General features: G+C 39.0%; 1 protein-coding gene across 2 annotated transcripts in view; it reads left to right on the top strand.

The window, feature by feature from the left end:
• TAF3 (TATA-box binding protein associated factor 3) overlaps positions 1-26,737 on the top strand; it is a 205,818-nt gene that overhangs the window by 71,379 nt on the left and 107,702 nt on the right. The gene's annotated exons all lie outside the window — the stretch shown is intronic.

The raw sequence follows: 26,737 nt of genomic DNA, 5'->3' as shown, positions 1-26,737 counted from the left end.
TGTGTTTGATTCAATATCTCACTAGGTTGTTGGGTCTCTAGTTTTAGAGTTCCCTGTCCCTGCGAAGGGTTCTCCAGACGATCTTTGTCTTTGCCTTTCATGGCCTTGCCATATTCTAACATGACCGACTAATTATTTTTAGAACGTACTCCAGTTCGGGGTTTTCAGGTCCATCCCCATGAGACGGAGGTTAAGTGTTTCTGTCAGGAACAACAGAAGTGATGCAGTGTTGGTGTGTCATGTGAGGCGTTCCATGGTGTCAATTTGATGTTAATTTTTCATTTTCTTTTTTTAAACAGTTTATTGGTGCTTAATATAAACTTAATGTTGAATCACACAATTCAGTAGTTCAGTCATATCAAGAGTTGTACAATCACTACCAAGTCAATTTTAGAACATTACACCCCCCCCAACCACACACCACCACCCCCCCACCATGGTTAAATCACTTTTAAAGTGAGTTGTGCGCCCACCATCAGTTCTAGAGAGTGCTCCCTCCCCCCGCCCACACCTGATGTTACTTTTTCTTGGTTAAGGTGGCGAGTGTCAGATTTCTCTACTCTCAAGTCATAATTTTCTTCTTTGTCATTGATAACTATCGTATGGGGACAAGCTTTGAGGCTGTGTAAATATCTTCTCATGAGACTTGGCCCACTAATTTTAGCATCCACTTGGTGACTTTTATCTAAAGCAATGACTACTATTAAAGTTGCTGACTGATGGCTTTCTAATCCCATCCTTCCGTCTACATTTATTAGTTGACATTCTGCTCGAAGGAAGGTTATTCTTTCTGTTCCACACTTCTTTTCCATTTATTATTTCAGCTATTTATATCAATATTAACTTGTAGATTCTTGATTTAGTTAGCACATTGTACTCCATCACTGTAACTTCTCATGGCTAACATTGTCCCTGATAATTTGGGAGTGGGACCTCTATAAGCCGCTCCTTGTCCTTTGATGTGTGCCGGTGTACCTGTTCTCTTTTGAGTGCGTCCCGACTTTCTGGTCTAATACCATGGCTTAGGTCCTCCTTCTGCTTCTCAGGTCCATCCCTGAATGTGCCATTTCTCCAAAGAGCCTGGTCGTCCCCCTCTGCCCACTCCTACCCCCACCCCCTGCCCCACACCCCCCTTTTTAAGATCACAGCACTAGAAAAGGCCATTGCTACTAGAGTCATTACATTTAATCTTTTTCATAGACAGATTTAAGAAATCTATTTATGCATATACATAGTTACACTGTATCTGTTTCTATAATTATCTCTGTATGTTAAAAGCATGAGTTCATTAAAAAAAATCATGAGTTCATATGGATACTACCAAATCTAATTCAGTACCACTGAGTGTAGTCTCTTATTTGTTTAAGTTTAGAAGTCATAGAAAGTCATTTCAGAATTGCTAACCGATACCATTGTGAAAAATAAATTAATAACTAGAGCATAGTTTTAAATATATAAGTGTGTTAAAAACCTTTTTTTTTAGTTTGGAAACACATAGTCAAACTTTGTGTTCAAAAGTTCCTTGGATTAGTTCTGCCCCCCCCCCCCCTTCAGTGTAAAATTTTCAGTGCCATCAAGTCCACGCAGACGCAGAGTGACTCTGTATAGGGTTTCTGAGACTAGAGATCTTTACAAGAACAGCCAACCTAGACAGACAGCCTCACCTCTCTCCCGAGCTGGGCACTTTCTACCGAGGCGTGCTTGGTAGGGTTGAGTGCCAAAAGGGATCCTTAATTAGTGATGTTATTTATTTTTGAAATGGAGTTAGATTGATTTGTTTCTATTTCTAGTTCTTTTTAGTACCCCTATCCTTTGAGTTTTTTCGCATGTGAACTACTAGCAGGTCTGTGCAGAAAGAGTATGCTGAGAGAAGTGCTCTTCCCCTCTTCTCTCCCGGTTCTTTCTGCTCACACCTCCCTTTCAGGGACCTGTCTATTTCGATTTACCTTCCTGTCTCTTGACTGACTCATTTTTCCCTTCTGTTTTCAATATTTGCTTATAAACGTTTCTGATTCAGATGCTTCTTTTGTGTCTTTGATCTCATGTCTTTCCACACAAGCATCATCTTCTAAAATCACCAACCTCTCTCACATTCTCTGCTATGACCAAAAGGCTGTACCACTGCTTCTCTAAATAGAGGGCTTTTCCTCAGTACTCCTTTAGATCTATTTGCCTGCAAATTCTCAGTTTATATGACCTATTAATTTTGAAGAAGCCCACTTAGGTCGGATCTTCACTACATTGTTACATTTAGATGAACTGACCACATTAGATATATCCAACCGCCCCCTAATCTTGTGTCAGCTGTTTCAGTCCCTTCTTTTTATATTACCATCCTCTCATACTCTCCTTTAGTTTTTTATCTTGAATATGTAACAGCTACCATTCCTTTTGTATAGTGCATTATTGTCAGTGTTGAGTCTCTTCTCTGACTCATTGGCCGGGCCCCACGTGAGCAGTGTGCAGAGAAACACTGCTCCAAACCATTTCCAAGGCAGCGACCTTTGAAAGCACATCAGCAGGCCTTCCTTCCAAGGTGCTTCAGGGTAGGTTTGAACTACCAGCCTTCCAGCTAATTGTCAAGTGCCTAACTGATTTTACCACTCAGGACTCTTTCAACCTTCAAATAATTTCTATTAGTCTTATTCCGCTAGTCTTACTTATATTGAAACTATCTAAAATACCTTCAGAGCAGCTTTAAATTTGGTTTGAAACACTCTTCTTTATATTAGGGATATAAGCTAGTTAAAATGATTAAGGAAACAATCTAAAGAAGTTTATGGAGTGATACCATTTTTAAAGGGATTGCTAAGGAAAATCAAGTTACACAGAAATAGATCATTTTATGTGAAATGATTTAAATTTAAACCCTTTTTGAAACTTTGCTTACAATTTTTTCCTTTTATTGGGGGCTCATACATCTCTTATCACAATTTATACATTCTTCCAGTGTGTCCAGCACATTTGCACATATGCTTTCATCATCATTTTCAAAGCATTCTCTTCCCACTTGAGCCCCTGATATCAGTTCCCCATCTCTCCTCCCTCCCTCCCTCACTAACCCTTGTTAAGTTATAGATTATTATTTTTCATATCTTACATCATCCTCCATTGCCACTCACCCTCTTTTCCATTATTCGACCCCCTGGGAGGGGATTATAGGTTGATCCTTGTGATCAATTCCCCCTTTCTCCCCACCTTCCCTTAATCCTCCTGGTATCTCTACTCTCATTGTTGGCCCTGAGAGATTTATCTATCCTGGATTCCTTGTGTTTTGGGCTCTTATCTGTAGCAGTGTGCATACTCTGGCGTAATCCGATTTATAAGGTAGAATTGAGGTCATGATAGTGCGGGGAGGAAGCACCAAAGAAGTGAGGAAAGTTGTGTGTTTCATCAGTTCTATACTGCATCCTGACTGACTCATCTCTTCCCTCTCTGTGAGGGGATGTCCAGTTGTATACAGATGGGCTTCGGGTCTCCACTCTATGACCACCAATACCGCCCCCGCCCCCCCCCACCTTCAACTTGGATATGATTTTGTACTGGGTCTTAGATGCCTGATACCTGATCCCATCAACACTACGTGATCACACAGGCTGGTGTGCTTCTTCCATGTGGGCTTTGTTGCTTCTGAGTTAGATGGCCGCTTGTTTATCTTCAAGCCTTTAAGACCCCACACTCTTTATCTTTTGATAGCCAGGCACCATCAACTTTCTTCACCACATTTGCTTATGCACCCACTTTGCCTTCAGTGATCGTGTCTGGAAGGTGAGCATCACAGAATGCCAGATTGTTAGAACAGTGTTCTTGTGTTGAGGGAGGACTTGAGTCAAGGCCCAATGTCCATCTGCAACCTTGATTCTTAACATATAGATATGAGTACATAGTTCTATTCCCCTCTCGTTTTATATATATATATATATATATTTACATATGTACATGCCTGTATTTAGGCCTTTATAAATGTCCTTTTCCTCCTGGTTCTTTCCTCTATTTCCTTTACTTTCTTGTCCCAACATCGTGTTCGGCCTTCATTTGGGTTTAGTAATTCCTTGCTGCTACGCTTACAAATTTTTGTGAGTGTGGAGAGAACTTTTTTTGTGATGGCAAAGAATTAAGAAAGGCTTTATAGTCACAATGAAAAGATTCTGTATGCAGTTCTTCTCTCTCTTTTTTTTTTTCTTTCCCCACTTCGGCTGCTTCTAGGAAAGGAAGCAGGAGATCAGAGAGCAGAGTAGATGACAATGCAAGTAAGACTTTTCTGGTGACAGCTGTGGACTGCTTAGGCAAGGTGAATTGACTGCCTGTGACTGAAACAGATAAGAACCCCAGGAGTGTTTTGATGCTGAATCATCTGAAGTCTGAGTACAAACCTCAAGAAAAGGCTTTTCAATCCAAGCTAAAATTGGGGGCAATAAAGGAAAATTTAAGGATTAAAGTGAAAGGTACCTAATTGTACCTTTTATGTTACTGAAATTATCTAAATTTTAATTGACCATTTAAAAAAGATTCCAAAGGAATTATAGAATTAAGAAAGCAAAGTATGTGATCACTATTGAGACGCAAAATATTTTCTCTGTATGTTAGCCTATTGGTCCCACCTTCCTTTGATGGATTTACAATATCAGAATAGCATGGGGAGCTTATTTTTTTTTAATGGGGGCTTTCTGATTCCTCGGATCCATATTTTAAAACGCTGCTGCCACCCTTGCGATACTAGTGAATCAGATCCAGGTGTCTGGTTATTAGAGTCCATTGTTCTACGTTCCATCACCTCTCATTTCCAACTCTTCTGCATCCGCTCCTGCCTCTCAGGGTGTAAATGTCCTCACATCTTCTTACGAAAAAAGTTAAACCTTTCTGCTGCTCTTATCTCAACGTCAAAATCTATGCATGCATGTACACTGACGTTCCCCTATCTTTCTTCTATTTAGTTTTCTGAAACATTATTCAAGCACTTTACTTCCTCACTTACTATTCAGTCTTCAGACTTTAAAAAAAATAATTTTATTGGGGGCTCATACAACTCTGATCACGATTCATACCTCCATCCATTGTGTCAAGCACATTTGTGGCCATCATCATTCTTAAAACATTTGCTTTCTACTGGAGCCCTTGGTATCAGCTCCTCGTTTTTCTCCCCTTCTTCCCCCACCCTCCTTCATGAACCCTTAATAATTTATAAATTATTATTATTTTGTCATAGCTTACACTGTCTGACGTCTCCCTTCACCATTTTTCTGTTTTCCATCCCCCAGGGAGTGGGTTATATGTAGATCTTTGTGATCCGTTTCCCCTTTCTCCCCCACCTCAGTCTTCAAACTTTTTAATATTTATTTTCAAAATGGGATACATATGGTGATTCATTGGGACATGGGGCACGTTTTAAACATTTATCCAAGCTTATTTTTATCTAAAAATAAGGAATACTTGAGACTTTATTAACATTTAATATATTTAAATACATTTAACTTGTGTCATGCCCCAGAAACATTTAAACTTTGCTATCCATTAGTCAACTAGTAAAAAGCATGTTGTCATGTGCCATCAAGTTGATCCTGACTCATCCATGACCCTATGTAGGACAGGGCAGAATGGAATCCCAAGGCTGGTTCCCAGTCTTTGCAGAGGCCAACTGCACATCTTTCTCTTGCAGAGTGGCTAGAGGGATTGATTCATTGACTTCAGTTAGCTTAACTACTTATTATTATAGGCCTAGGCCACATAATGTACCTTAAAGAAGACTGGAGATTCCATAATGCGAGAGACTGACAATGGTCCTTTATTTGTTTGCTTACTTTCAGCCTATTGCAATGTGTTTAGAAGTGTACTGTTCATTGGGTTTTGGGATTATATAGATGGGACCACATGAAATGTCAATATTCAACTATTTTTAATGAACAAAAGTGTTAATTCCTTATAGTTCAAGATCATATCTAATTTTAGCTAAGTGAAAGGCCTGAGGCTCTACTTTCGAAATAAATCAGCCAATGAAAACCCTGCAGATCATTATGGGTTGATACCATTCTTCATGGGTTCACAGTGAGCTAGGGACCAATCTGATGATAGCTAACAATAACAGCAATGACGCTCATCAAATGACAAGTGTCTTTGAAAACAATTCTACCTTAGAAGCTTTTGAATGACTAAACCATATTAAGCACATTGGCAGCATATACCTTACGTGTCTACTCTTGCTTCGTGCTTGATGTCAGCCACATTGTATGTTATGATCGTGATTTATTCAGATCTAACAAGGAATTAGTTCTCCCTCCCCATTAGAAGTTCTCATTAGAAGCCTTAAAATCATTTTTTTGAATTAGAGTTCACTGTCTTTTGTTAGTGTCAGAAACTCCCTGCCAAATATACATTAGTTAATGATGTAGTGGTATAGGTACACAGCTTGTAAAGAAACACAGACACTACACTTACAGCGGGCACTTTCTTAAAAAAGAAAAAAAGGGAGGGTTTTATTCCATCTTAACATTTTAGGGATTTTTATATTTAAATGGCGTTTATTAAAATCTCTGGTGACTATTTAATTCCCCCCAGTTCACCCTTTTTAGAGCTTTATTTCCTTCTCTCCGACTCTATATCTTATCTCTGTGTCCTTTAACTTTACTGAGTTGTCCCTTCTCCTTGAAACGCCAGGGTTCCTTGACTTCCAGGACGACACTCTTCCGTCTTCTCTTCTCCCACTGCTGTCTCTGCCTCCGAAATAGTAATATTTCCGGAATTTTGGTTTTGGTTCTCATTTCCCTCTCCACATGTGGGGTGTGATCTCATACAGGCAACTTTGGTTACAGTAACAGCATCAACAACAATAACACACACAGTGCTTTGACTCTGTGGGTAATGCAAATGATTAGCACTCAACGAATGACAAGCTGCAAGGTTGGTGGTTCGAACTCACCAAGAGGCGCACCCTGTCAGCAGGTTTGACATTCTGCCTCTGAGATCACAGCCTGGACAACCTCACGGCTCACAGTTTTCCTGTGGTGCACAAGGCTCACCGTGAGTTACCGTGGTCTCAGTGACGATAGCAGCAGCACCAGCACTTCCAACATGTGGGGAACTGGTCACACATGCTCACTTAATGGCCACAACTCTCCTTTCAGCGAACTTATTCAAGTCCCTTGTTTTACAAATGAAAAGGCAGAGGCAAAAGAGGTTAAGTAATTTCTCCGGGTTGTTAAAATTGGTGAGTGGCAGAACCTGAATTCAGAGGTTGAATTTGACCGCAGGGTGTATTGCCTTTAACTCTTCTTGCCCATTGCTATCGTACACCTCTAATGTCGTTCTCAAGACTTGACCTCATTGTGAGGCCCAGACGCATTGGCTTCCTAGACAAACTCTTCCTCATATACGGCATTTCTAAAATGAAAATTAATTATTTCTTCCATTGATCTGTTTCTTCTCTTGTTCTACATCTTGTTAAATAGCCTCATCATTTATCTCATGATAAAAGCCCGGGGATCCACGTAAATGCTTCTCTTTTGCAGTCTTTTCATCAACTCTATCTCTAGTTCCCATCAATCCCGCCTCTTAAAGATTAAATCCATACTCTTTCTCCAATCCCGCAGGCCCTAGTTAGGGTTTCTAGTTTTACAGGCTCTGGCTTTAGGCCTCCTCCCTCCTCTGTTCTGTCCTTCATATTGCTTTCAGAGCAATGTTTCTGAAATGGAACTCTGTTTGGTTGCCTATGTGCATGAAATTCTTCAAATGATTTTGCCTTCTTGATAAGAATCATACTCGTGTCCTTGGCAGGTAAAACTTCTCATAAATTAGCTTCCACCCACCCGTTTCCCTTTCTCACAAAGTTAAACCTTCAACCAACTGAAATGCCCCATGATCCCTCTCACCCGTCTTCCTCTCTGCAGTGAGGAACTCCCCTTCTTACCTGCCTGCTGAACTTCTCGATCCCCTTTAAATCCTAACTCATTTCAAATTCTCCTAACCTTCAGCCTGCTGCTCAAGCTGAGTAGGATGTGCTTAGCATCCTTTGTCTATTCCTGTTGGGGCACTTCGTCACACGGAATTGTCTACTGAGTGCACTGCAGTGCCCAGCAGAGTAAGTGGAAGTCCCTTATTCATCAGCTGGCACCCTTGGTCAATTAGTCAAAGAAAAGCAAAATTAGGGAGTTGTTAAAAAATAACACTAAAAGAATAATATGCGGGGAAAAAAACGTGTTTTATTTTAACTTAAAGCGTAGAAATATGCATGCACCTATTTTGCAAAGTAGGATGAAGACACTATACATGTTAGTTGGAATTTAACATCGTTTTTCTTACAGAAGGAACATTCTGTGAGCTCCAGTTTCAGTTTCTTTAAAGTTAGAAATCCCAAAACTTGCAAAATACAGATTCTTTCTTTATTTTAACATTGTATTTTCTAAATACTTGCCCACATCGTGATTACGTACAACATACCCCATGGATTATACTCTAGGAAAACTTAAGTGGCAATTCTGGGCTGGAACTGGCTCAGCAGCATCTGGTAACAACAGCAGGTAGCATTCAATTCAATTTTGAGTAACGTAACGACAGTAACAAAAACAACTGGCAAAAACTAGTTTGAGAACACCATAATTTGTTTTTGGTGAACATGTAGTTCAACTAGTGAAAGCCAGTATTTATGGAAGTGTTCAAGAATAGGGAACACTCGTGTCATGGTGGCTATGCATTGTGTTGCTAAACGGAAGGTCAGCAGTTTGAAACCACCAGCTCCTCCTCAGGATAAAGACGATGCGTTCTACTCCCACAAAGGGCCACAGTCTCAGAAACCCACAGGGGCAGCTCTATGCTGTCCTATAGAGCCCTTATGAGTCAGAATTGACCACGGCAGCGGGTTTGGTTTGGTTTGAGAATACCTCCAGTCTTTATTAGCTGCACACTTCAGGGGACTGGGGCTAGTGTGTCAGTAGGTAAGCTTTATGAAAAAATTGATTATTCTACTGAGTCCGTTAAATAGAAGTTGTAGAGTTTTGATGTATATTACCATGTGCCTCTTGTTGGTTGCTATTTGTAATGTGTGTGTGTGTGTGTGTGTTGATTTTACAGTTTCACCTATGTTAATAAGCCCTTGCCATTCCATCTTCCAATGTATAGACACCCTGTAAGACAGAGTAGAATGCCCCATAGGGCTTCCAAAACTGTCTTCTTTCATCTTCTTGGAAGCAGATCGCCACACTTTCTCCCCTGGAGCAGCTAGTGGATTCAGACTGCTGGCCTTCCCGTTAGCAGTGGAGCACTTAACTTTTGGGCCACCACTGCTCCCTACATACGATAGTGTGGAGCGGTAATTTGATGAGACAGTTTTACTTTTCATTTTTTAATTGATTTTTTTAAGATTCCAGTTACTTTCAGAGACAGACGCTATAAAGATGCAGCTACACATTGAAATGTGAACAGATGACCGTTTAATGAAAACATATTATAGCAATTTCAAAAATACATATAAAAACAGTTATTTTTTTCATTCGATATTTCTATACTAAGTTGTACCAGAGTACAGACTAATCAATAAATATATTGAAAGGTATGCTTACAGAAGAAGATATGGAAACTTTGTCTTTGCCTTAAAAAAATCAGTAAGCACTATTGAATGTTTTACTCCTCTTTTCTCTCTTAGCTGTCTTCTGTATTTTTTTTTTCTTTTTGGCTTCTCACTGTTTTTGTTAGAAACTTTTTTCCAGAAGATATTTGATTATGGTATAAGGCAGCTAATTTAAGCATCTGTTTATCACTGTCTGGCTAGACTGAATGTAAAATTTCAATTGAATTACCTCCCGAGAGAGCTTTGAGCGCTTAGGGTAAAACACATCATTTTCTCTTCTCTCCCCTGGGGTTGTCAGTAGAAAGAATTCATCTAAATAGTTTACATGCATTTTGAAAATGTTGTATCTACTGGACTTAGCTTTGTTGTTTGTGGACCATTGCCAATATAAATGGAATATCTACTTTGCTTGTTAACGCAAGTACAAAAGTGTTATTGCAATATGGGTATAAATTGTAATCGTGAGTGACTTATGCTGATAGTTACTTTTCAGCTATGTTCATATTAACAACTAGAAGATTTTCCCCTTTTAAAAATTTAATTTCTAAGCCCAGCTGTTTGAGCATTCATTTACTCATTAAATATTTACTGAGCAATTACTGTGTATACACCTTTATATATTACAAAATTCACATGCACATTGGAAATGCTTGTTTTGCACCTTTTCTCTGGAATAGTTTTGGGTTATCTATGCACTTTATTCCTGACGAGTATGATGAAGTAATTTATTGAACGGACCTACTAGTATCAATAAGCTAATTCAGGATATAGGACACCTGTCAAGCACTGTGAGACATACTTCGTGCTTGCAAGCTTATGGGGAACTTTCAACCTATTAAACAGCACCCTAGTTTATCTTACTTTCTTCCACTTAATTATAAAAAATTTTAAGTATCATAAAAAATAGAAAGAAAAGCCCATTGCTCTATGGTTTTTTTGGTTTGTTTTGTTTCAATGAAATTACTTGAGAAAGCATCATATAATATTTTATAGTTTCTTTTTAATAAATTAATCAATATTTTATTATTTAGTAAAACCAAATACTCATTTAGCTTAACTAGTAAACAAATGTCTGTGCTTTAAGTGTTATACTCTTAAGAACTTTCTGTATAGGGTCACCTTGACAGTAGCAACTCGAAAGACTTGATAAGAACTTGGACGGCTGTGAGCGTATGCTAATGGGGAAGGAACAGTTTGGCAAAGGAGAGTGAGAATGCTTGTGTACAACATGAGGAGCGCGGTCAGTGTCACTGAATTACGCATGGAGAAACTGTTCAACTGCTGAGTGCTTTTGCTGTGGACATCTGAACAACAGCAGAACAGTAAATGTTAACCTAGTAAAATAGATATATTCTCAGATTATTAGGGATAAAAACCATTTGTTAACTTTCATGATTCTGCTGTGAATTCAGGTTGCCTTTTAAAGATATTTCCTTCTTACAAAACCTCAGTAACGTCTATCTCTTGATTGGTTGATCAGTTGTTCGTTTGTCTGTCTATCCAGCTCTACTTAAAAATTTCAAAGGATCAAAGATGGAAATAATTTAAATGATTTCATTAAAATTTATTTTGAATTATTCATGGAAATTCATTTCTATAGTAGTTGGATTGCTTATTAGAAAAATTGCTAAGTATGTCTTGAGCTGAATATCTTTTAAGAAACTGTGAAAGTCAAAATTACAGAATTTATTGAAGTAACATTGATCTAACAGAGGGGTTCTAATGGTGCAGTGGGTTGAACATTTGAGTGGTGAGTTTCTGTAAGCATTTCCTGGGGGGTGGCCCAACCCATCAAAATCCCAAACTTCCATATTCTCAAATAATTCCCTCTCTGCGCTTTGAATAGAAAGCTACTTACTTTGCTTCACACCATTCATTGTGTGTGTCTGACTTGAACACTGCCCTCCCTTAGCATTGCTCGTCCCCCTTACAGCCTTGCCCTCTGTGTCTTCCTGATGTGGTTGCTAGTGTTATCTATCCTGCTTTGCCATTTGGAGCTTCTTCCCTGGTTTGTCAATGTTAACTTTTATTACTATAATTATTAATTATTAGATATTCTCAGTGCTGGGTGGGAATCTTCCTGTGTAAATTTATCATCGTTGTTAAGCTATGATCCTATCTTTTAGTCTTTCTAAACCCCCCACGTCTGTTTCTTTATGTTGGTGCTGTCATTGGCTGGGAGCCCTGGAGTCATAGAGATTATGCATTGGGGCTTCTATCCGCGTGGTCGGCAGTTTGAAACCACCAGCAGCTCCATGAGAGAAAGACTGGGCTTTCTATTCCCACAAACAGTTACCGTATTGGAAACCCACAGGGTTATGCTATGAATCAGCATTGACTTGATGACAGTTGAGTTTGTTTTTCCGTTACTGTCGCCTCGGTGCTGTTGAGTCTGTGCTGACTCATAGCTTCCCTGTGTGCAGCACTGCCCAGTCCTGTCCCATTCATTCCTGTGCTTGAACCCAGGGTTGTAGCCATTCACTATATGAATTCATCTCATCATTGAGGGTCTTCCTCTTTGTCATTGACCCTCCACCATATCTAGCTAATCATTAATCTCAAGGAATTAAGAAAAACAGAAAGAATCCCTTTCTCTGTTTCTCTTTCCCCTATCATTACCAGCAGAGTAGGTGCAAAACTCCCACAATGCATTTCTTCTCTCCATCTGCAATCAGCCTTTATGATAAAAGGATTGTACATTTTATTAAAACTAGAATTATCCCTCTCCTTTTCCATTTTAATTTATCTTACAATAAACAAGCAATTGACAATTAGCTTTTCTATTAGAAGAAGCTATGCTATATCATCCAAAATTACAGTTACTCCTTGTATTTGACTTTGGAATGTTTCACATTAAAAAAATTATCCACCCCACCTAACAGATACATGTGCTTCAATTGCATCATTACTGCCAGCCATCAAGGAATGCATTTGGTCATACAAGCAAATTAAAAATTATCACTTAATATAGACAATTAGAATATAGGCCATTAAAAAGCAACCGCACAATAATATCACATCTTGAATACTGTTTGATTTTGAATGTGCATCTCTAAAGTGGAAAGGCAGTATCTGTTTGTTCTAGCAAGTATAGTACAGAGTATAAACAAAGCTACTCAATTTCTGGGTGAGGATTAAAAATTGAACTATCAAAAGTAAAACAATTATTTTCTGTAGGCAGTTCCTGAAAGTCTTTTTTCTTTTCATGTACTCAATCCATTAATCTTTATTGAATGCTTCCTATAAAAATTCCGAGATGTCTGAAAATAAATGTTTAGTATTAAATTATTTTAGTATATTTTTCTTTTAATTTTTTCTGTCATATTTATTTTTATTTTTTAAATCATTTTATTAGGGGCTCATACAACTCTTATCACAATGCATACATACATCAGTTGTGTAAAGTACATTCATTGCCCTCATCATTCTCAAAACATTTGCTCTCCAATTAAGCCCCTGTCATCAGCTCCTCATTCTCCCCCTCCCTCCTCCCTTATGAACCCTTGATAATTTGTAAATTATTATTTTGTCATATCTTGCCCTGTCCGATGTCTCCCTTCACCCACTTTTCTGTTGTCCTTCCCCCAGGGAGGAGGTCACATGTAGATCCCTGCAATCGGTTCCCTTTTTCCAATCTACTCTCCCTCTGCCCTCCCAGTATCACCACTCTCACCACTGCTCCTGAAGGGATCATCCGCCCTGGATTCCTGTGTTTCCAGTTCCTATCTGTAGGATATACTTCCTCCAGGATAGATTTGTTTTTACTTCTGGGAATCCACAATACTTTTCGGTATTCTTTGCCAACATATCAAATCCATCAGTTCTTCTGCCTTCCTTGTTTTTCAGCTGTCACACGAATATGAGGTGATTGAAAATACCAGGGTTTCAACTAGACACTCTTTTGTCCTCAAAATGTCATCTTTGATTTTTTAACACTTGTTTTATTCTTTAACACTGCAGCAGATGTTGTCCAATCTAATAAATTGCTTATATTTTTTGACTGCTGCTTTCCTAAGTGTGCTTGCAGATCTAAGTAAAATCCATGATAACTTTAGTCTTTTCTCTGTTCCTCATAGTGCTGCTTATTGATCAAGTGTATTTTTGCTTATACTCCGTACTGTGGTCTTTGATCTTCCCCAGTGCCTTCCTTTCCAGTGACTTCAATTTTTCTGACAAATTCTTCGATATACCGATGTGTTCAGTTTCACAATAAATTTAGATCTTTTGATAATTATTTCTCTTATTAAAACCAGCAGACAACCCGTACTTTTTCCTTGGACATCTCACCACTTTTGAAGAAAGGCGACATTTTTCTTGAAATCAGTGCCTCTAATTTTCTTAGTGATTTTCCTGAGCTGGCACCAGGGTCTGCTTGTATAGTCACTTCTGAGGGGCTAGCCAGTTGTTAGTGTAACTTCTGCTTAATGTGGTAGTCTTTTTATTTTTTTAAGTTTATTGTGAATTAGGGTGGGGGTATTATGTTTCATACCATCAGTTTCCCATTCAATCATTTAAACTACTTAGTAGCCCTCCCCTAGCAGCTTACTTACTCTGCTCCTTTGATTTTTCTTCTCCCTGTTGTGGATTGCAGGACTCTTCACCCAAGTTACTATCTGTCAGCCCTCTAGACTATTGCTTCATCTTCCTTGCTTCATCTTGCCCTTGCCACCTTGGTAACCTCAAAAATGCACTTCATCTCTTATGAAAGTCGTTGTCTTGTTTTTGTTTCCCGCTCTCTTCTATAACAGTGGTCTCATACAAGATTTGTCCTGTGTGATGAACTGATTTCACGTAGTAGAATCATATCAGGTCCACTCATGCCATGAGGTGCTTTGTGGTTTCATCATTGTTTTTTAGCAATGCATAAGAAGATCCCATTGTGTGTTTGTACCAACGTTTCTGTATCCATTCTTCTACTGGTGGACATTCGGGTTGTTTCTGTTTTTGTGCTGTTGTGAGCAGCCCTGCGATGATTGTGGGTGTGCATATGTCTGTTGATACTATGCCTCTTACTCCTTTAGGGTATGCACCCAGCAGAGGCATTGCTGGCTCATATGGAATTTTAATCCTAGTTGTTTAAGGTACTGCCATCACACTTTTCACAATGGTTGTACATATTCAGAGTCCTATGACAGTTCTAATCTGCTAATATCCTATCTAGCATTTGTTGTTTTCCAGATTTTTTGTTCTTTTTGATTGTCAAATTTTGGTGTAATACAATAAAGAGGAAAAGAGAATAAAAGCAGGATTTTAAGCTGAGCCTCACTAAATTGGGCACCCTTGTAATAGAAACAGCACAGACTGTGGATTAAACCTTTCTATCGCACAATTGTCAGCTGTCAGCCCGTTACCTCTGACTCATGGTGACCCATGTATGATGGAATAGTACTGTTGTAGCCATAAGCTTTTCATTGGCTGATTATTCTTAAGTATATTGCCAGTCGGTCTCAACCTATTCAGGATTATAGAAGCCCTTAAGTTTCCACTGACAGACGATGTACCTGGAAGTACATTGTACTGGAAATACAGTGGCTAGGAATTGAACTTGTATCTCCTGTGTGGAAGGTGGGAATTCTACCATTGGCCCTTGTACTAATTGTGTGGCCTGCATACGTTACAGACTTTTTTTTTTCTGGTATAGAGTATACTTTAATACGATTAAGATAAATATATTACTCAGAGAACTTGTCTACAACCATCTGTTAATTACAGAGACATATTTAAACATGTTTAGAAATATTTAAACATGCTTTGTTTGGAATAAATCCATGTGTGTATGATCTGGGACTATTTACTTATCTTTGGATAGGCTTTTGATTCATTTTGGTTGTTAATAGTTGCATATAAAATATATGACTGTTCAACTCCTATTGTTAAGTTCATCAAACAAAAACTCAAATTCACTACCATCAAATTGACTTTGACTTATAGCATCACTACAGGACATGGTAGAACTGCCCCTATGGGCTTCTGAGGCTGTAAATCTCTATAGGAACACAGGCTTACCTTTCTTCCTCAGAGCAGCTGGGAGGTTGGAGCTGTAGACTTCGAGTTAGCAGCTTAAGAGTTACCCTGTATATCAGCTGGAGTTAGAAGGGAGAGTTGAATTTTGCCTTCCATCCTGTATGTGATTTTGAGTGTAACAAAGAGAAAGGACCATAATGCTGGCATGATTGAGAATTCCTGTACTCTCACATCATGAAATATGACATCCAGTCTCTAAAAATACAGTCATGAACTAATTAATTCTTTGAATTGTGGTGGCCCCCCCAAAAAAGTTTTCATCTTCAGTTTTCACCCATGATATGTTTCAGTAGCAATTTCCTCACCTTTCATGAAAGGTACATAAGGAATATACATGTACGTGCTATAGATTATTGTTTGTTTTATCATTTTTTCTGCTTTCATAAAACTTTCTTTTTAGGGTTTATTTTTTTTAATTCATTCCTTGAGTTTTTTTTATTTGTCCTAAATTAGCAAGAGATAATAAAGCATTTTTTAAAGAAACCATCATAAACTCAATACAAAATAGTATATGATTAGACTGTTATTTTCATTTTAATTTTTTTAATTATTTTTTAAAGTCACACTTCATGGAGCAGTGGTGTTTATAAATATTTATAATTTCTTTTGCCATGCTTATGGAAATTTTCTTCTCTTTTTTACCCCAATGTAGACCAGTAATCCAAAAGCTACTTTTTAAGCTACACACTTGAAATTACTAAAATCCATTGCAGTTGATTATAATTTAAAAGAATCTTATATTATAAATATTTTCTTTATAGGGCTATATCAGAGTCTGTATTGTGAATTACATTATTAAAGCTATTTCTAATTTAATTTAAATATTATAACACTGTAGTGTAGTGTTAAGATAAAGCAAAAACTAAATACTGTAAGAAATAAGATTTAAAAACAAATATACATGTTGGAGTATTTCCAAACCTAAGGCTAGACTGTGCCACACAAGTAAAGAGTCTTTCTTGAATGAAGTTAATTACCCGCAGGGTGCATGTTGGTCACTCTTTAAAATTCTTATAAAAACAAAGAAATTAATTATCCAGCATAAAAAGAAGTCATACTCTTTCTGGCAAACATTCAATTAACTTTTTAGTGCTTGCTATTTAATGTTGTGTTTGACTGACCAACCATTGAAAACTACTTTCCTTTGAAACCGGCTTTGAGTGGAAAACAGTGCTGTGTGAGGCTGTTTAGATGGTCAGTTTCATTTGGTCAACTTTCCCCTATGATCTTTGAATTCAATGACTGGTTGTAATTTCAGATTTACTATGAAGTGTGCATTTGGCAGAAGTATTTTATGTATTTAGCACTTAATAGAGTTAACCTCTAAGATGTGTCGTGTTCTTAAATTATTATTTCATATTAAGACATCTCAAATTATAATGTGTATCTAATCGCCTAAGGACCGTGACAGTAGCATATGAAAAATTATTTTAGAGAATCGGTCCTTGTTTTGTGTTTTCTTTTTATATTTTGAGTGATAAACACTTCCTCCTTTTGAAAGGTAAATTACACATTTTAAGATTTGGTCGGCATTGTTTTTGCTCTTGCTCAGGCACCCACTCTCTCTGACTCTTCAAACACATACCCTAGACTTTTTATTTTTAACCTTTTGGGAGTTACTGCACATGCAGTGACACTGCACATACTAAACTTATGAACACATATTTCATAAGAATAAGGATATTTCTCCTGCATAACCACAAATCAATATACTTAGAAAATTTAACATTAAAGCAAGTGTTACTGTCTAGTATTCACGATTCACCATAATGTTCTTTGTAACTACAACGACATTATTGAGTACCATACTCCAATATGGATATGTATTGTTTCCTTCTGATTACATTAGGGCAGAAGTTTTTGGCAGGAATACTTCATAAGTGATAGATGCTTCTTTTTTTCGTGTATTAATTATATCAGGAGATATAAAAGAAAAATTTATCCATTTGGTCATTTAATTAAGGTGGTTTCCACCAGAATTTTCCATGATAAAGGTACCTCTTTCCTTAGTAATTAGTGAGAAGTTGGCAGGGACTATGTGACTGTTTTGTTCTCTCCAGTAATTGTTTACCTGGTGGTTTTAGAATCCATTGATGATTCTTGCTAAGGTCAGTTGCTGTAACCAAAGCTATCCAGTCGATGCTGACTCCTAGTGAGCTTATGGGACAGGGTCTTACTACTGGTCCTGTTAATTTTTGACATTGTAACACTTTAAGGGAGTAGAAAGCCTCTTGTTTCACCCTCAGAACTGCTGGAGGTTTCAAACTACTGACCTTGTAGTTAGATGCCTAATGTGGAACCCCTACACCTCAACCCGTGGGTCTCGACCCTTTTGGGGGCGTCAAATGACCCTTTCACAGGGGTCGGCTAAGACTGGGAAAACACATATTTCCAATGGTCTTAGAAACCGAGACGCTGGCTTTTTACGTATACTGTTTCAAAATGTAACAATGTAGTTTACTGTTGTTACACTAAGACTTACCCATGCTACACCATGCTTCAAGACAAAATTTCATTTATTTGTCATTAGAAATAAATATCTCACAGTATATAATGACATATTGTTTTGTGATTAATCTCTATGCTTTAATGATGTTCAATTTGTAACCATGAAAATACATCCTGCATATCAGATATTTACATTTCGATTCATCACAGTAGCAAAGCGACAGTTATGAAGTAGCAACCAAAATCATGTTATGGTTGACGGTCACCCCCACATGAGGAACTGTCTGAAAGGACCGCGGCCTGAGGCAGGTGGAGAGCGCTGCCCTACACTACCAGGGCTCATGCCGTGCCACAGTGAGGTACAAATGAAGCATTCACTTTTAGTTTGCCCTGTACTTCTGCATTCTCCTGTCCTCATCATGAAAGACTTTTGAGTCATACTCATTTTAATAATTTTATCCTCAAAAGTTGTGAAATTATCGTGATCATTTGTTATTTTGTACATGTGTTTCAGGAGAGGTTCTTTATATATAGCAGGGAAGATATTTTACTTCTTATCTCATCATTCAGTAGACACATGTGTCTTTAAATAGCCGATCGATACAATAAGGAACTTGAAACTGCTCTGACAGGTAAGTCAAGTACAATTTGGAGGGGCAAAAAGGCCCAAACAAAAGTTGTTGTTGTTTTGTAAACAATAGTTTCTATGAGTAAGAAACAACGCTCTAGGATATTTTGCTATGGGAACAGCTATGTGACCATGAGAATAGCTTCAGTAGCTTCGGTAGAGCTTGCCTTCATTTGTAAAGTGAGATGGAATCATCCAATCCTTTTACGCATGAAAGTTATGCTATCCTTAGTTTCCGGAAATATATCATAATTTTGAAGGTAAGTCTTTCAGAAACCTTTGAGAGTCGGTAGGTGTACCATTCAAAAACTGTATCAGAAAGTAGAGTTACTATGCATTAGTTAATAATATCTCACCCCCACCTCCCCCCAAAATTTCAGACCCAATCCAAAAGTTGCTAATGGCTTATTCTGTCAGCCCAAGTCCTTCATGGCTATAGAAATTGTTTAGGAAGTCTACTACTTATCTTCTTTCTGAATTGGTCCCCAAAATGCCCTCTACTAGTTCATTTCAGTTATGAGAACTTTAGGTGAAAATGAAAAAGAATAAGAAACGGGTTTCTTTTCAGTGTAGTATAAATATAAGCAAGATTTTAATCTTACAGAGATACTTCACAACTACCCTGTCTATCTGCTTGTTCCAGGTACCACCTTATGTCAGTGGTTCTCAGCGTTCCTCAAGCCGCGGCCCTTTCAGACAGTTCCTCATGTGGTGGTGACCCCCCAACCATAGAATTATTTTTGTTGCTACTTCGTAACTGTAATTTTGCTACTGTGATGAATCGTAATGTAAATATCTGATATGCAGATGTATTTTCATTGTTACAAATTGAACATAATTAAAGCATAGTGATTAATCGCAAAAAATGTCATTATATATTGTGAAATATTTATGTTTCCAATAAATATTTCACAATGGTCTTAGGCTACCCCTCTGAAAGGGTCATTTAGTGCTCAAAGGGGTCGTGACCCACAGGTTGAGAACCACTGCCTTATATCCTTTTAACCATTTATCCCAGAAATATAAAAATCAGAAGCTTGCTCCCTATTTTCAAAAGATTGCCAACTCTGTTATTATTTTGCTTGGTCAGTAAATGTTCATATGTGCTTATTTATAGTGTTGAAATATACATAACAAAGCATTTCACTCATTCATTATACATTCATTACATCCCCCAGGTTGTACAACCATCTCCACCCTTCATTTCCAGACTTTTCATCCCCCTCAACAGAAATCCAGGCCCCCTTCATGATAACTTCCCATTTCTGCCTTGTCCCTCATCATTACAAATAAACATGTGTGCCTATGCATTTGCTTATCCTAGATATTTCATGTGAGTGTGGTCATGCAATGACTATTCTTTCATTTCTGACTTTTCACTTAGCATAATGTTTTCAAGGTTCACTCATGTTTTAGCATGTGCTGGAGCTTGATTTTTCTAACTAGAACTTGATTTTCCATGACTGAGAAACATTTCATCGTATGTATAGGCCACATTTGTTTATGGATTCGTCAGTTAGTGGACACTTAGGCTTGGGTATCTTTTGGCTGTATGAATAGTGCTGTGATGAGCATTGATGTGTTGCTCTGAGCTCCTTCTTTTAAGTCTTTGGAATATGTTCCTAGTGGTGGAATTGTTGCATGATTATGTTAAAACATATGTTTTTAAAATATCTTTTCTAGTAAAGATATTCAAACCCACCCCTGTCGTCAACTGTTGAAGTGATGTAATATCTGATATTTGCATTGAAATACCCAGGGGGCAGGGAGCGAGTTCTTTATTCTTTCTTATAGCAATCCATGCATTTATTGTGTCAAGCACATTTGTACATGTTGCCATCATCCCTTTTTAAAAATATCATTTTAAAGAGGGTTCTTACAGCATTTATCACAATCCATCCATCCATCCATGGTATCAAGCATATTTGTACATATGTTTCCATCATCATTTTCTTTTTTTTCAAATACTTTTATTGGGGGCTCTTGCATCTCTTATCACAATCCATATATTCATCCAGTGTCTCAAGCACATTTGCACGTATGCCGCCATCATCATTTTCAAAGCATTCTCTTCCCACTTGGGCCCTGGATATCAGGTCTCCATTTCTTCCCCCATCCTCCCTCCCCCGCCCACCTTCCCTCATCTTATCCCTTGATAAGTTATAGATTATTATTTTTACATCTTACATTGTCCTCTGTAGACCCTCACCCACTTTTCCATTATTTGCCCCCCCCCCCCGCCCCCTGGGAGGGGGTTATAGGTTGATCCTTGTGATCGATTCCCCTTTTCTCTCCCCATCCTCCCTTAATCCTCCTGGTATCTCTGTTCTCATTGTTGGCCCTGAGGGGTTTATCTATCCTGGATTCCCTGTGTTGCTGGGCTCTTATCTGTAGCTGTGTGCATGCTCTGGTTTAATCCAATTTGTAAGGTAGAATTGAGGTCATGATAGTGCCGGGAGGAAGCACCAAAGAAGTGAGGAAAGTTGTATGTTTCATCAGTACTATTCTGCACCCTGACTGGCTTATCTCTGCCCTGTGACCCCTCTGTCAGCGGATGTCCAATTGTCTACAGATGGACTTTGGGTCTCCACTCCATTCACCCCCTGCTCCACCCATACACCCCATTCACATTGGTATGATTTTGTTCTGGGTCATAATGCCTGATGCCTGATCCCATTGATGATACATCATGATGACACAGGCTGGTGTGCTTCTTCCATGTGGGCTTTGTTGCTTCTGAGCTAGATGGTCGTTTGTTTATCTTCAAGCCTTTAAGACCCCAGATGCTATATCTTTTGATAGCCAGGCGCCATCAGCTTTCTTCATCACATTTGCTTATGCACCCATTTTGTCTTCAGCAATCATGTTGGGAAGGTGAGCATCACAGAATGCCAGATTGTTTGAACAAAGTGCTCTTGTGTTGAGAGAGGGCTTGAATTGAGGCTCAATGTCCATCTGCAACCTTCTTAACATATAGATATGAGTACATAGTTCTAGTACCCTCTCATTACATATATTTACATATGTACATGCCTGTATTTAGACCTGTATAAATATACTTTTCCTCCTGGTTCTTTCCTCTTTTTCCTTTTACTTTCCTCTTGTACCACCACCATGTTCAGTCTTCATTTGGTTTTGTAATTCCTTGCTGCTACCTTTCCCTTGCTTAAGCTCCATTAGGCATCCTACAACCTTCCTTCCATTGATTTTAGTTCACTTGTTGTTCCCTTGTCCCTGGGTTAGTTCTCCCCACCCCCTTCCTTTCTCCCACCTCCCCTTCTCCCTTATTCCCCAGAACTGTTGGTCCTGTTCTTTTCATCTCTGAATTATTTATCCTGTCTATCTTATCTAGATAGACATGCAGATACATTAATAAATGCAAAAACCAGGCAAAGCCAAATAAAACAACAAGGGAAATCAACACCAACAAAACAATAATGGCAACAACAAAAACAAAATAGCAATAACAAAAAGAAAGCCATTGACAAAAATGGAAAAACCTATAAATAGTTCAAGGTCTCTTTGTTGGCCTTTAAGTGTGTTTGCCAGTGGAGTCTGATGGGGTACCACACTCTGTCTCCAAAGTCTATTTTTGGTATTCCCTGGAGGTTTCATCAATCTACTCCCCAGCGTGCTCTGCTGCATGCCCTCAGTGCCTCGCCCCAGCTTGATGGGTCCAGACCGTGCACTGTTCTCACACTGTGTCTCTAGCGCTGTTCTCCGCTGGGTCATGGTTCAGTGAGGGATGGCATGTCCCATGGTGGGGCCCGCCCTGCGGTCCTCTCTGTGCATTGTTTGCTTCGAGCAGGAGTGTTTCCTCAGGGCTTGGAGGGCCAGGATGTCCTCTCTTCCCTCTCCATCCCTTTGCATTTCTCCCATGTGCTCTAACCGGACGTGCCCCTCTCACCAAGCTGAGCCCCAGTGTTGTCCTCTGAAGTGCATTCATCTCTGGGGATTGGGGTGGGGGATGGGGCACGCGGCATCATTTTCAAAATATTTTCTTTCTGCTTGATCCCTTGGTATCAGCTCCTCATTTTTTCCTCCCTCCCCCAACCCTCCCACCCTCATGAACCCTTGATAAATTATAAATTATTATTATTTTCATATCTTATACCATCCACTGTTTTCCTTCACCCATGCTTCTGTTGTTCATCACCCTAGGTGTGGGGGGCTGTTAATAGATCAGTCATTGCAGTCGATTTTCCCTTTATCCCTCCTACCTTCACCCTACCCTTAAGGTATCGCTACTCGCATTTTTGTTCCTGAGGGGTTTATGTCCTGGATTCTGTATGTTGAGAACTCTGGTCTAGCCGGATTTGTAGGGTAGAACCGGGGTCATGATAGCGGGTGGCAAGAAGCTTTAAGAACTAGAGGCATGTTGGGTGCTTCGTCAGTGCTATACTGCACCCTGGCTAGCTTTTCCCTTCCTTGTCAAACTTCTGTGATGGATGTCCAATTGTCTACAGATGGGCTTCGGGATTCTTCTATGCACTCCCCCTCATTCACAGTGATATGGTTTGTTTTTCTGGGTCTTTGATGCCTGCTACCTGATCCTATCGACACCTCATAATCACACAGGCTGGTGTGCTTCTTCCATGTGGACTTTGTTGCTTCTCAACTAGATGGCTGCTTATTTACCTTCATTCCTTTAATACCCCAGACACTGTCTTTTGATATTCGGGCACCATCAGCTTTCTTCACCACATTTGCTTTTGTACCCTGCTTTGTCTTTAGCAATTGTGTTGGGTAGGTGAGCATCATGGAAAGCCAGGTTATTAGAGCAAAGTGTTCTTGCATTGAGGGAGGACTTGAGCAGAGGCCCAATGTCTATCTGCTGCCTTAATACTAAACCTATAAATATATACACATAGGTCTATTTCCCCATTGTCATATATCAATATATTTACATATGTGCATGCCTGTATTTAGACCTCTATAAATGCCCTTTGCCTTCTAGTTCTTTCCTCTATTTCCTTTGACTTTCCTCTTGTCCCACTATCATGTCTGACCTTCATTCAGCTTTCAGTAATTCCTCTTGGCTCTATTGCACTTGATCAAACCCTCCAACAGGCATTCTGTGCCCTTCTCACCATTGATTTTAAGATCACATGTTGTTCCCTTGACCCTGGGTTTGTTAGCTTCCCCCTTCCTTTTCCCCACTTCCCCCTCTCCTATACAGTCCATTCTCTCTCTCCTCCCCTCTTAGTTTGCGCCCATGTGCTCTGATCAGACCCGCCCCTCTTCTGGAGCTGTATCTTCAGTGCTGTCCTGTGTAGTGCATTCTTCTGGGGAAGGGATCCATGTAGTTGGGATTGCGGTCTGCCCTGCAGACCTCTGTTAATTCGCTGCTTCATGCCGATATGTTGCCTTCCAGTCTTGGCGCAACAGGTTGAGTTCTAGTCCCTCTCTCCCTTTGCTGTGGAAACATAAACAATACCCTCCCTGTTCCCCTCCCCCCCATGTCCTTGTTTTAAAAATTTTTCCCCCTTTCTCCTTTTTAGTTGGCTGTCATATGTATCCCTGGGTTAGTTCCTGACCCCTGCCAGTGTACATGGACCTTGCTCTGGGAATTTATTCATTTAATAGCCTTTCCCCTATTCTCCTTTGTGCTTTTTAAGCTGACTTCAGTGTACTGTGTTGTACTGTCCTTTTGTACTTGGCTTACTTTGCTTAGCATGATTTCCTCAAATGCTTCCTATGCAACCATGTGCTTCATGTATTCGTCACTGCATTTTAGGGTTGTGTAGTACTCCATGTTATGTATGTACCAGATTTTTTTAATCCATTCATCCGTTGATGGAAATTTAGGTTGTTTCCAACTCTTTGCGATTGTGAACTGGGCTGAGATGAACACTGGAGCGCAGATGTCTGGCCGTGGTCTGTTTCTTGCCTCTTGTGGGATTTCTGGGTCATGGGTAGCTTGATTTCCATTTGTTTTAGGCATCGCCAGATCAATTTCCACACACCTTCAGGACCACAACCAGTGGATGAGAGTCCCTGTCTCCCCACAGCCCCTCCAACACTTGTTGCTTTCTGATTTTTTGAATTGGGCTACCTTGAGGGTATTAGGTGATATTTCTTCGTTGTTTTAATTTGCATTTCTTTTATAGCTAGTTGTGTTCGTCTGGGTATTTTAGAGAAACAAATCCACAAAAACTCACGTGTAAGAGAGTTTTATATAAAGAAAACATCAAGAAAACATCCCAACCCAGTGCTGCCCAAGCCTATAAGTCCAACATTAGCCCATATGTCTGACACCAATCCACAAAGTCCTCCTCCATCCCACAAAACACACGCAATGATGCCGACTGCAGGAGGAAAGCCGAGTCAGTGAGTGTGTAAGCATCTCAGCGCTGGCAGGGGTCTCCACAGGCTGATCCAGCACCCAGGGCTGCAAGGGGTAGGTCCATGTGGCTTCTCCTCAGGGATGTCTTGCAGGAAGTGAGCCTTGCCAGCTGAAGCAGGGAACTGGCTAAGGCAGCTGCACCCTGGTCTGACTAAGAAAGCAAGAGACCTGAGAACTAGAAAAGTAAGGCTCACTGAGCCATTTATCTCTCTGCTCTGCAATTAATGCCACAAGTGTTTATTGTCCAGGTTGGCACAATAAACTTTAGCTATATCACTAATGATCGGGAACATTTTCTTATATGTTTATTGCCATTTGGATTTCCGCCCTTGTGAATCCTTTGTTCAGGTCCTTTGCCCACCTCCTCAATGGGCTATTAGTTTTTTTTGTTTTTTTCTTATTGTAGGCTAGCAGAGTATTTAAATTTAATACTAAGGTCTTTATCTGGTGTGTCATTTCTAAAGATGATTTCCCAGTCTGTGGGGTCTCTTATCCTCTTTGTTCTTCATTCTTAATGTCTTAGCTTACACTACCTTCCTCGGGGTCTTTGTTTAGGCAGGGTTTCCTTCACATCATTAATGTCTGCCATTTCACTCTGTTGTTTATTTTACAGCTTTTAGCATTAGCTATAAATAAGGATTTTTCTTTCTATTTTGTGTCTCCTCCCAAGACTACAAATTCAAGAAAGACAGGACAATTTCTGGTTCACTGCTTTATACTCAGCACCTATTAACTGTATGACATATAATAAGCTCTTGGTAAATCCATATCAAAAGAATCAAAGAAAACTTGATTTCACTTAATGATTGTTTTGGGTTTTCCAACATTGGACTTTCACTCTAAACGTAAAATAGAAAAATCTATTGTAAATGTCTAACGTTTCTTACTTTGCTTACCTTTTTCAGAGGAAGAAAGCACTAAGTGCCACCTAGCTTTTGTATTAGAGGACTCATAAATGAGATAAATAAGAACATTTTAAATCGTTGTTTTAAAATCTAATACTTGGCCCTATGCTGTTGATATTAAAGGTAGAGTAGAAACTTGGTTATTAAACCATTGACCCATTTAGTGTTTTCTTATATACAACAAACTTATATCATGTACCTATTATACTTACCTGCTGTTTGCTTATCTAAGGTTTCCCTGCCCCCAAATACTTTCATGAGAAGAAAGAAATAAGGAAACCATTGCTTTTATTTTCAGTATTTGTACAGGAGGGAAAATTCTTGTTAGAGTTTTAAGTGAAGCTTTTTTAGGCTCCCGAATGTCACTCTAGATTTAATACTATGCACTGGTAGCAACCTCAGTGTTGTTAGGAATTTAAATAGACAACTGTATCTATTGTGTCAAAATGGGTAAATGGTTTGTAAATTGTGTCAGTGTAGTTCTTTCACTAACCCGAAAGTGTTTGATTTGGATGCTACCCAGGAGTTGGTTGTTACGGTTCTATTCAAAATAGAAAGTTTGCTTTCTGTCAGGTCGACATTTCCCTTCAGTAATGGATTACTGCATATGTCTGTCTTTTCTTTCTACTGGAAAAAGTTTTAACTGATGCAATTCACATACCACACGATTCAATGGTTTATTTTATTTTAAAAAATCATTTTATACAACTCTTCTCACAATCCATACATACAATTGTGTCAAGCACATTTATATATTCGTTACCCTCATCTTCATTCTCAAAATACTTGCTCTCCCCTTAAGCCCTTGGTATCAGCTCCTCATTTCCCCC

This window comes from Tenrec ecaudatus, chromosome 6, assembly GCF_050624435.1.
Source record: "Tenrec ecaudatus isolate mTenEca1 chromosome 6, mTenEca1.hap1, whole genome shotgun sequence".
Classification (NCBI taxonomy): domain Eukaryota; kingdom Metazoa; phylum Chordata; class Mammalia; order Afrosoricida; family Tenrecidae; genus Tenrec; species Tenrec ecaudatus.
The sequence above is the reverse complement of the archived record's forward strand: the minus strand, read 5'-3'. Positions and strand labels throughout refer to the sequence as shown.